Source organism: Anabrus simplex, chromosome 4 (genome assembly GCF_040414725.1).
Source record: "Anabrus simplex isolate iqAnaSimp1 chromosome 4, ASM4041472v1, whole genome shotgun sequence".
NCBI classification, from domain to species: Eukaryota; Metazoa; Arthropoda; class Insecta; order Orthoptera; family Tettigoniidae; genus Anabrus; species Anabrus simplex.
The window spans coordinates 124,543,082-124,555,880 of NC_090268.1; the positions used below are offsets into that span (position 1 = coordinate 124,543,082).

General features: G+C 48.2%; 1 protein-coding gene across 1 annotated transcript in view; it reads right to left on the bottom strand.

Annotated features, from left to right (window-relative positions):
* The window catches only part of LOC136871691 (breast cancer anti-estrogen resistance protein 3 homolog), an 877,056-nt gene that overhangs the window by 493,947 nt on the left and 370,310 nt on the right, over positions 1-12,799 (bottom strand). The window lies entirely within an intron of this gene.

Consider the following 12,799-nt stretch of genomic DNA (forward strand, 5'->3'; position numbering starts at 1 on the left):
TTTTCCGTGGTTTCCCATTTTCACACCAGGCAAATGCTGGGGCTGTACCTTAATTAAGGCCACGGCCGCTTCCTTCCAACTCCTAGGCCTTTCCTATTCCATCGTCGCCATAAGACCTATCTGTGTCGGTGCGACGTACAGCCCCTAGCAAAAAAAAAAAAAAACTTTTTCTCTCTCTCTACCCTCTGTGGGTGGGGACGCAGACATAGACTATACCCATGGTATCCCCTACCTGTCGTAAGAGACGACTAATAGAGGTGACCAATGGATGCTGACATTAGAACCATGAGATTACTTGTGATTCGTACCATTACGTGCGGAACATCATGGGTCGACGTTACCTGCGACTACTACCACCTTGCGAGGGTCTACGTTATATAGGAGCAGTACTATTCTGTACGGAACATTATGGGCCTGAGTGTTGCTTGTAAATGACATCGCCAGGTGTATCCCACTGGTCCGTTCCACTGTGTTCAGTATGGTCTGCGTTACCTATGATTAGTACCACTTTATGTACAACGCCATGGGTCTACGTTGCCTGCAGTTAGTACTAATATGTGAGAAACATCACGGGAATAGCGGCGCTCGTGATTAGTACCACTATTTGAGGAAAGCAATTGGTCTGTGTTGCCAGAGAGTATTATTATTATTATTATTAGTATTAGTATTGTTATTATTATTATTATTATTATTATGTGAGGAGCACCATGAGATTGTTTTGCCTGTGGGCGTTACCTATGATTAGGAACACTATGTGAGCGACCCCATGGGTATACATGACCTGTGGCATCCCCCATTCCTCTAATTTTCTTCCTAAAAGTTTGTTCCTTTCTGTAGATCTTCCTCCTGGATCCTCACTTCTTCCAAGTCCTTGTGAACCTCCTTAAGCTATAATGGTTGTGCCGCCAGTATCCAGTATTCGGGAGATAGTAGGTTCGAACCCCACCGTCGGCAGCCCTGAAAATGGTTTTCCGTGGTTTCCCATTTTCACACCAGGCAAATGCTGGGGCTGTACCTTAATTAAGGCCACGGCCGCTTCCTTCCCACACCTAGCCCTTTCCTGCCCCATCGTCGCCATAAGACCTATCTGTGTTGGTGCGACGTAAAACTACTAGCAAGAAAAATGGTTGAGCCTTCCATTTTTCTTATAGGCTATGTATCCTGCGTGCCAGTATCTTTGGATCCATCCTCTTCATGTGTCCATAAAATAATAATAATAATAATAATAATAATAATAATAATAATAATTATTATTATTATTATTATTATTATTATTATTATTATTATTATTATGTTTTATTGGCTTTACGAGTCACTAACTACGTTTACGGTTCTCGAAAACGCGGATGTTCCGAAATGTTTTTCCACAAGAGCTCTTTATCTGTCCGTAAAACAACCGACACAAGGTTGACCAAGGTTGACGTATCTTTTTTTTTTTTTTTTTTTTTACGTGTTGCTTTACGTCGCACCGACACAGAGAAGTCTTATGGCGGCGATGGTCTAAAAGTGAAAAAATCCACGAACCTGCTATGCAGGCGTAGCAGGGGGAGAGGTGATACTCCCACGTGGCGCGTCCCAGGTGGCGGATACGTGGGTCCTAACTGGCTTGCCGGCGGACTTGAGGGAAATAAAATACCTCTCGCGAACCAAACACACGCCCCTATGGGTGGGGGAGGCAGACGAATAATACACCCACGGTATCCCCTGCCTACCGTGAGAGGCGACTAAAAGGGGCGACCAAGGGATGATTGTTTTCGAACTATGAAACTACTTGTGATTAGTACCACCACGCGGAGAACACCAAGGGTCGCTTTTACTTGTGCGTAGTACCACTATATTCGGTCCGAAATAAGTTTGTGATTCGTAGCACACAGGATCACCGTGCGGTCGGCTTTTGCAGTACCTGTGATTAGTACCACCATATGAGCAGGACCATGGGATGATAGCTACCATGGTTCTGCCTTGCCTATGTTTAGTACCCACTATATGAGGAACACCACGGGATAGTGGAAGGTCCGTGTGGTTAGTACTCTTATGTGATAACCTCTGAGTAGTACAATACTGTGTGGAATACCGCAAGTCTCTGCTACATTTGATTAGTACCGCAACAGGACAGATACCATGGTTCTGCTTTACTAGCGATAAGTATCATTCTGAGGGGCCTTTGACCTGTATTTTGGACCCATTTAGATACCAAGCATCCTTGATTCAGGATTGTGCTTTGGAAACCCCCTGTGGGTGGGGGCGGTAGAATAACACCCACGGTATCCCCTGCCTGTCGTAAGAGGCGACTAAAAGGGGCCCCAGGGGCTCTGAACTTTGGAGCGTGGGTTGGCGATCACGGGGCCCTCAGCTGAGTCCTGTCATTGCTTCCACTTACTTGTGCCAGGCTCCTCACTTTCATCTATCCTATCCGACCTCCCTTGGTCAACTCTTGTTTTTTTTTTCCGACCCCGACGCTATTAGGTTTGCGAGGGCTAGGGAGTCTTTAATTTTCACGCCCTTCGTGGCCCTTTTGTCTTCCTTTGGTCGATACCTTCATTTTTCGAAGTGTCGGACCCCTTCCATTTTTCTCTCTGATTAGTGTTATATAGAGGATGGTTGCCTAGTTGTACTTCCTCTTAAAACAATAATCACCACCACCACCACCTGTGCTTTGGAAGTGGTCCCTTGGTCAGTAATACTATTAATTATGATAGATTTTTGAGTCGGATCCACTGATTGTTTTAAATTCATGTTCATTCATTCATTCATTCTTCATGACATTTTTTATTTTGGTCAGTGGATGATTTGGAACTTTTACTTTGTCGTTTTATTTCGTACCATTAGGGGCCGATGACCTCGATGTTAGACCCTTTAAACAACAACCAACATCATCATCATCATCATAAGTGAAAAGGAAACGGCCGTGCCCTTAATTAAGGTACAGCCCCAGCATTTTCCTGGTATGAAAATGGGATATCACGGAAAACCATCTTCAGGGCTGCAGACAGTGGGATTCGAATCCACTGTCTCCTAAATGCAATCTCACAGCTGCGCGACTCTAACCGCATGGCCAAGTCACTCGGTCCAAATAAGATGGTAAGGGTATGTAATGAGATGGGATGAGACCTAGCAGATAAATCGTCAAAGAGGCGTTGAACATACCAAAGGAAGTGACAGCTCACATGCAACATGGCGACGAGTAGTGAGAAAGTACTAAAAACTGCAAATATAACCAGTAGTAACAATCGAGGAAAGGATAGAGCGACTTGTCACCACGGGACCTTCAGTTTTATGTGGAATTCGAATCACATGGACGTGACTTTTGGCTTTTCATTTCACAAATGGCCCTGAGTGGGACTCGAACATCAGCTGCCTTGGTGAGAAGTCAGCGACTACGCCACTCGAATAGCAAACCCCCTTGAAGATAATGAAACTACAAAACAACAAAATCCCATAGCGCAACAGCCCCGAAGGGCCATGACCAAGCGATTGCTGCTTAACCCGAAGGCCTGCAGATTACGAGGAGCCATGTGCGTCAGCGCGACGAATTCTCTCGGCCGTTATTCTTGGCTTTCTAGACTAGGACCACTATCTCAGTGTTAGATAGCTTCTCCTCAATTGTAATCATGTAGGCTGAGTAGACCTCGAACCAGCCCTCAGAACCAAGCAAAAATCTCTGACCTGGCCGCGAATCCAACTTCAAGTACTGTAAATATTATACAGGAGTTCGTGACACTTTAGAACCTACTGTACTGTAAATCATAAGGAAGAACACAGTGACCTCTGTACGAGCCATCGATTGCTATCTTATCTTGTTGGCAAGTGTAAGTATGGAATGTTAGTCTATGATATGACCTGGAGCCTATTTTATGAAGCCATACCGAATGGTAGCGCACAGTAGTAGTAGTAGTAGTGGTAGTAGTAGCCGAATTGGTACAGGTGTGTTCGATCCACCCTTAAAGAAGTGGGTTCGGTTCTCTGTTCGGATGATGAGAAAATTAGGCGACGAGTCTTCTGGAAAGGCAATAAAACCTCCATGGCTCAGACGGCAGCACGCTGGCCTCTCACCAATGGGTTCCGTGGTTCAAATCCCGGTCACTCCATGCGAGACTTGTGCTTGACAAAGCGGAGGCGGGACAGAATTTTTTCCGGGTACTCCGGTTTTCTCTGTCATCTTTCATTCAAGCAACACTCTCCAATATCATTTCATTTCATCTGTCAGTTATTAATCATTGCCCCAGCGGAGTGTGACAGGCTTCAGCAACCAGCACATTTCACATCCTCGCCGCTAGATGGGGGTTTTATTCATTCCATTCCTGACCTAGTCGAATGACTAGAAACAGGCTGTGGATTTTCATTTTTATTCTGGAAAGGCAAATGGCTTAACGTACAACAGAAGTTAGAATCCGATCGATTCCTTAGAATAAACGTGGTCGAGTATGGAGCTAACCACTTTGTTTCACTAGTGCCGAGGTACCTTCGCTTTAAATTGTGAATATACCAGGTGAATATAGAAACTATCTGACAGAATGAAAGGATCTATAAACTTGAACGTATTAATGGCCTACAGTGGTCCGCATTGACTACTTACATGTTTCGTCCTTCGGCGAAAACATATTTACCAATGTTTTGATTATGACAATCATGTAGGAATAACAGTGTGTATTAAACAGTTTCCGGTCTAGAAAGCCAAGAATAACGGCCGAGAGGATTCGTCGTGCTGGCCACACGACACCTCGTAATCTGCAGGCCTTCGGTCTGGGCAGCGGTCGCTTGGTAGGCCAAGGCCCTTCAAGGGCTGTAGTACCATCGGGTTTGGGTTTGATATTAAACAGTTTACTGTATAGCATTGACAAGTGTTGTAAGATTTGAAAGGAGGCAGACTAGTGCTGCACCCAAACGGATAAAATACTTCATGTCTTTTTTTTTTTTTGCTAGGGGCTTTACGTCGCGCCGACACAGATAGGTCTTATGGCGACGATGGGACAGGAAAGGCCTAGGAGTTGGAAGGAAGCGGCCGTGGCCTTAATTAAGGTACAGCCCCAGCATTTGCCTGGTGTGAAAATGGGAAACCACGGAAAACCATTTTCAGGGCTGCCGATAGTGGGATTCGAACCTACTATCTCCCGGATGCAAGCTCACAGCCGCGCGCCTCTACGCGCACGGCCAACTCGCCCGGTACTTCATGTCTGTCCGACTCGTTGGCTGAATGGTCAGCGTACTGGCCTTCGGTTCAGAGGGTCCCAGATTCGATTCCCGGCCGAGTCGGGGATTTTAACCTTCATTAGTTAATTCCAGTGCCTCAGGGGTTGGGTGTTCGTGCTGACCCCAACATCCCTGCAACTCACACACCACACATAACACTATCCTCCACCATAATAACACGCAGTTACCTACACATGGCAGATGCCTCCCACCCACATCGGAGGGTCTGCCTTACAAGGGCTGCACTCGGTTAGAAATAGCCACACCAAATTATATTACTTCAAGTCTGAACGAAGCGACCGATCTTAAAATTAAGCCAGAAAATCTGATCTGTTCTAAATAGCCGTAATACCTGTGGAAGATGTCCTGACGCATTGCACATATGGAGTACAGTATTACAGGATGGTCGGAAAGAACGTGAACCGGGTATATGAGAGCTAGAGTGTTGGTGATACTGTCAAAAAATTTGAAGAAAATAATTCGATATCTCGCGCTCGCCATTGTCATTTTATCAGGTGCATACGTTAGCCAATCAGATCTCTTCGCGAGCAAATTCAAGTGCGCTTTGCGAGGCGGTGTTGCTAATTCTGCGCGTGGCTTAAGAGAATCAATCTAAGAAGGAAATTTCGGCGAGGGAGGAATTTGAACACGGACTTGCGAATTGGCAGGATCGCCTCGTAGCAAGTACGCGGTGGTGACACCCGCTGAAATCCACGATGTGTTTGTGTTTAATGATGATTTCTCGACGTGGCACTCAACCCGATGGGCTAGAGTCATATAAGGCTGAGGGCATACGAAGATACGTCCAATGTAAATCCCACGAACCTACTACGATGGCGTAGCAGGGGGAGAGGTGATACTCCCACGTGGCGCGTCCCAGGTGGCGGATAGGGGGGTCCTAACCGGCTTGCCGGCGGACTTGAGGGAAATAAAATACCTCTCGCGGACCAAACACACTACCCCCTGCGGGTGGGGGACACACATGCAGAATACACCCGCGGTATCCCCTGCCTGTCGTAAGAGGCGACAAAAAGGGGCGACCTTGGCGTGGACATGGATTGCGGTTGGTATAATGTGATGGACCTCCTGTGGATGGGAGAGGCTGAATACATCCATAGGTAATCCCTGCCTGTCGTAGAAGGCGACTTAAAGGGTCATGTGGCCATGGTCCCCTCTTTATTTTTTTATTATTTTTCCGAGGGTCAGATGTAGACCATTCAAAATTTGATGTGCGTGCTGCCCGGCGATGGAGCTCCTATGTGTGCGACTACGCTCGAAAGCCCGTGCCAGCAACCACCCAGGACGCGGCGGGTGGGAGTATCATGTACCCGGGCAGTGGTATCCGCCTGACAACGCAGGTCCCCGCACAGCCGAATGCCAGAAGGACATATTATTATTAATTATTTTTATTTATTTTTCCTATTGTTAGTGCTCTGTACACGCTATGGGGTACATGCTATTGCGGGTGACTGGAGGAAGGGAGTCCTAGTGCTCATTGCCTCAGTCATCCCGTATTAGGCATCGTTCAACATCGGACCCCGGGCAATACCTGCTACGACCAGGTGGGTATTGCCTTGGCTGCTTGGTTCGGCTACAGAGACCCCTGATCGGAGTGGGTGGCATTCGGGGAGGATGCTATCGGGCATGGCTTCCAAACGAAGTCGGCTCTCACAAGGTGGTCGCCCACCTAAGTCTTTAACTTTTGCTTCCCTGAGAGGTTCAACTCCCTGGGAACATGCGCAGCGTGAAGGAATGGGATCCAGCTTCCCTAGGTTTCTGGTCGCTACCAGAACCGATGGGCACGATTTTAAGCTGGTGAAGTCGATCCTGTTTAGTAGACACATCGAAGGCGTCTATGGCGAACTGGAGGAACTAAAGAAAATGCGCAACGGTAGTTTGCTTCTAAAAACTCGTACAGCACTGCAAGCTGATCAGTTGCTTAAGTGCGAGCACTTTGGCGACATCCCCGTCAAAGTGGAGGAGCATAAGTCCTTGAACCTGGTTCGCGGAGTCATCTTTCACCGCGACCTTATTTTGAACACTGACGACGAGTTGATGGAAGACATGAAGAACCGCGGCGTGACACACGTCCGGCGCATTACGCGCAAAGTCAACGGTGAAGACGTTGCCACTGGTGCCTTCATTGTCTCTTTCAAGTTGTCAGTGTTACCAGAGAAAGTCAAGGTAACAACTTATCGTTGCGATGTGAGGCCGTACATCCCGCCTCCTATGCGATGCTATCAATGCCAGCGATTCGGACATATGGTCTCTCGCTGTTCGAATCAGGCTGTATGTGGTACATGTGGACGAGTAGCTCACGGCGCGGAGGAGTGCACAACTCCATACAAGTGCACTAACTGCTCCGGTTTTCATTCTCCTCGGGATCGGAACTGTCCGACATACCTGAGTGAGAAGAAGATCCAGGAGATCAAGACCCTGGATGGTCTTTCCTACCAGGAAGCGCGCCGTAAGTTTAATTCTACGAATACACCTGCCCGTACACTCGACTATAGCTTGATAGCTCAGAGTCTTCCAGGTTCGTCATTTACGACCAAGACACCTGTCCAGACCGCTGCGCCCAAGGCGACTGTTGCTGCTCCCAGCAACGTCGCAAATAGTCAAAGCTCGAAGGGGGGGACCACCCCACCTTCGACCAACCAGAAGTCTGTGCCGGCTGGGAGCCAGCCGGCACAGCAAGGGGGGAAGACTAAGTCTCCCCCCCCCCTAGGAGGTCGACGAAAGTCGTGCCCCAGCCGGCGGAGGCGGCTTCGTTGACCAGGGCTGGGAAACCATCTCCCAGCCCGTCTAAACTTGAAAAGAAAAAGGGGAAGAAGAGCGCCCGTCCTGAGCGCTCTCGGACTTCCCCTGCGAAGGAGAAGTCATGCCCTCCACCTGGGGGATATGAATCTGCACCGGGAGGCACTCCTGCTCCCAAACCTGCGCGCTCTCCTCGTAGGGGACCCCTCGCGCCCGAAAAGCGTCGAAGTTCTGGGCGGCACCCCTGCCATCTTTTGATGACGGGATGGATGTCGCGCTGTCCTCTACATCTACGGATGTAGAACTAGATAGTGTTTAGGCTTACGAGCATTTTGTCGCTCATAACCTAACACTCCTTTTATAGTCCACACTATGGCACTGTTGCAGTGGAATTGTAACGGTTATGACAGGCATCTTGCTGAGTTACGTCAGCTTATTAGTGAGTACGCAGCGAGTATAGTCTGTATTCAGGAGACCAATTTCCGACCTGGTCATCACACGGTCTTGAGGAATTTCAAACTATACTCGACAGAACGATACTATGCTCACCGGGCTTCCGGAGGCGTTGGCATTTTTGTACGTTCTGATAGCTACAGCGAAGAGGTTCCATTAAGAACCCCTCTTGAGGCTGTAGCTGTTCGCGTCTCGCTGCCTGTCATAGCAACAGTGTGTAATGTTTATCTTCCACCAGGCCAGCATCTGAACATCAATGATGTCGCTGATCTTATGGATCAGCTTCCACCACCCTTCCTCTTATTGGGCGATTTTAACGCCCATCACCCCATATGGGGCTCTGAGACGCCTTGCCCCCGAGGAAGAGAGCTGGAAACACTTCTATCAGATCTGGATTTATGTGTTTTGAACACAGGGGAACCAACTCACTTCAGTGTACGTTACGGCACATATTCTCGCATAGACGTTAGTCTATGCAGCCGAACGTTGGTTCCACTGTTTCGGTGGAATGCACACGATGATCTCTGTGACAGTGACCATTTTCCCATCGTTCTTACTTTGTTGAATCATAAACCCGTCGAGGCTCCCCCTCGATGGATTCTTCAACATGCTGATTGGCCAAAGTACACATCACTAGCTGTCTTTAACGATGATGTCAGGCGGACCGTCGGCGAGGAAATAACTTACATCACCCAAGTTATTCTTGCTGCTGCTGAGGAGTCCATTCCGTTTTTCTCGGGGACCCCTCGCCGAAAACTCGTTCCTTGGTGGAACGATGAAATAGCAGCAGCCATCAAAGAACGCCGTCGCGCTCATAAGCGTTACCGTAGACAGCCTACTGTGGCCAACTTGGTAGCATTTAAGAAACTCCGCGCTAAGGCGCGAGTTCTTATTCGACAAAGTAAGAAGGCTTCATGGGAGAGATATGTGTCGTCCATGACGTCACATACTCCATCATCTCAAGTGTGGACGAAACTTCGACGAATTTCGGGTATTCAAGGATCATCTGCTGTACCGGGAATTTCCATTGCAGGCAGTGTCGCCACTGATCCCCTCGCGATTGCTAACCATCTTGCTAGTCATTTCGCGGATGTCTCCGGCTCCGGGAATTACAATCCTGATTTCCTCGCTGTGAAGCGAGAGGCAGAACGTCATCACCTTAGTTTTGCCTCTCAAGCTTCAGAGGACTACAACGTGCCCTTTACGGAGTGGGAACTCCGCAGCGCCCTAGCGCTTTGCAAGGACACGTCTCCTGGACCGGACAACATCCACAACCAGATGTTGAAGCACCTTAGTGATGATAGTCTACTCTATCTCCTTCGTGTGTTCAACCGTATCTGGATGGAGGGTGATTTTCCGTCTCAGTGGCGAGAGGGCATAGTCATTCCTGTCCTCAAGCCTGACAAAGATCCTAAGTATGCAGGAAGTTACAGGCCGATTTGTCTTACAAATTGCCTGTGTAAGCTATTTGAGAGGATGGTAAATCGCAGACTCGTGTGGTGTCTGGAGAAACAAGGACTCTTGTCCGAGTACCAATGTGGATTTCGAGCCGCTCGATCCACCACAGACCACTTGGTACGCCTGGAGAGCTCTATCCAGGATGCGTTTCTCCGCAAACAGCACCTGGTAGCTGTCTTCTTTGACTTGGAGAAGGCCTACGACACCACCTGGCGATATGGCATCCTTTCAGTCCTGCATCAATGGAGATTCCGAGGTAACTTGCCGGTATTTATTGCGAATTTTTTGTCCCTCCGTCTATTCCGTGTCCGAGTAGGGAGGACATATTCGCAATACCACGTTCAAGAAAATGGAGTCCCACAGGGATCGGTTCTTAGTGTCACTCTGTTCGCGATTGCCATAAACGGTATTGTCGCTGCTGCTGGTCCAGCCGTAATACCGTCCCTATATGTGGATGATTTTGCTCTGCACTATAGCTCGTGCAGTATGGCAGTCGCAGAGCGACAGTTACAGAAAGCTATTAGGAGGGTGGAGAAGTGGACCTTAGAACATGGCTTTCGGTTTTCTGCCGTAAAGACCTCCGTTGTCCACTTTTGTCGTCAACGTACACTTCACCCTCATCCTGAGCTTTATCTAGGTAATGTCGTTCTTCCAGTTGTTGACACCTACCGATTTCTTGGGCTCCTTTTTGACAGTAAATTATCGTGGGAGCCACACGTGCGGGAGCTAAAAGTGCAATGCACCAAGAGGCTTAACCTCTTGAAGTTTCTTAGCAGCACTAATTGGGGAGCTGACCGCGTGGTGCTCCTGCGATTCTATCGGGCACACATTTTATCTCGGTTAGACTACGGCAGTGCAGCATATGGCTCCGCAAGACCAAGCGTTCTTGCGAAGCTGAACAGTATCCACCACAGCGGGGTTAGGTTGGCGACGGGAGCTTTTCGTACTAGCCCCATCGCTAGCCTGCTCGCTGAGTCTGGTGTGCCGCCTTTACACCTGAGGCGCCAGCAAATGCTTTTTTCGTATGCTGCAAATTTGCGACAGATGCCACTTCATCCGAGCTATCCCTGCGTATTCAGCAATGGCAACCGTTTGTTGTACGTTGCTCATCCTCGTGCGACGCGGCCGGTTGGGATACGCTTGGATAGCAGTTATGAATTGTTTGACGTACCTTCGATTCCTTGCCTTGTCAGACAACCAAGTGGGGTACCTCCGTGGGTTGTACGACGACCTGAAATCATCCTGGATTTGCACACTGGCCCGAAAGGAGACACGGACCCTTCGATTTATCGGAGGATCTATCTGTCCGTTCTTGGCCGCTATCCAGGTTCAGTCGTCGCTTACACGGATGGTTCAAGGACAGATACGAAGGTGGGCTGTGCGTTCGTTGTCGACAATGATCGGTTTCTTTTTGCTCTCCCGGACACCTGTAGTGTGTACACGGCAGAGCTCTATGCTATCTGTGAGGCTCTGCGGTACGCAGTCGACAATGAGCGCCGACACTTTCTCGTATGTACTGACTCCTTGAGTTCGCTTCAGGCTATTGATACTTGTTTCCCTCGACACCCTCTGGTGCAGCGGATCCAGGACCTGCTGGCCGGGTGTTCGGATGCCGGCACCAGAATTACGTTTGTGTGGCTCCCCACCCACATGGGCATAGAGGGAAACGAGTTAGCAGATCAGGCTGCCAAGGAGGCAGTTACACTGCCCCCGTTGCCTTTCAAGGTTCCAGCAAGTGATATTCGCTCTCAGCTGAGACATCTGGTTATGTCTCATTGGGAGATGGAGTGGCAGGCCATCCCACTTCCCAATAAGCTGAGAGCGATAAAAGGAACAACGAAGGTATGGAGGACTTACCTTCGGGCTTCGCGGAGGGAAGCCGTGGTATTATGTCGCCTTCGGATCGGCCACGGTATCTTGACGCACTCCCATCTACTGAAAGGAGAACCCCCTCCGGTGTGTACCTGCGGCGACCATCTTACCGTGGTACACATCCTTACGGAGTGCGTGGACCTGGTCGATCTGCGCCGTAGTCTTAACCTTCCGAGTACTATCTCCCTTATCTTGCGCGATGACGAGCAGTCAGCAGACCTCGTCATCCGCTTTATGAGGGATAGCGGTCTGTTTTATCGTGTGTAATGATGTCCTTTGTGCTTGTATCTTTGTGTCAATTACGCTCTTATCCTATTGACTTCATTTTAGTTTGTGTTGCGTATTTTAATGTGTCCTTTTAACGTCTAATGTAAAGTATGTATATATATCTGTACTAGCAGGCAATGCCTTATTCCATTATCTCCTGTAATTTTTCTTCTTTTGTTCCACAATAAGGCATTGCGAATTAGATCCACTGATTGTTTTAATTTCATACTCATTTTTCATCACATTCCTTTTTTTAAAACTCTAATCAGTGGCTACGTTTTAAATTTTAACTATCATATGTCATTTCGTCCATCTCGTTCCATTAGGGGCCGATGACCTTCGATGTTAGGCCCCTTTAAACAACAAGCATCATCATCAATGTAAATCAAATATCGGATTGATTGTGTTACCGTGTTTTTGCGGTAGGTAGAGGTGAAAGAAGGTGCGGGCTTGAACGGGTCTCAAACTACGGAATCAAAGTTAATGTAAAATTTAACAAGGTTATATTTTCTTTTCAAAATTAAGAAATAACAAGTACGGCAGGTACAGAGTAGCAAGGCAACAAAAGGTGCAATTACAGTATTTTCAGTATTTGGGCTTCGAGCCCCGAATTCACACTTCTAGGGCAATTAGCCCAACTTTACTCCAAAATAAGTTTTACCAGAGGGGCGGAAAACCCCATTCATGTTCAGGAGCACTTGCTCCAAATTACACAGAAAAGCCTCCTCGAGGCATACAACACTCAATTTTCAAGACAGAGCCACACGCTCTCAAACCTTAAGCCTCTCAAAGGCCACACCAA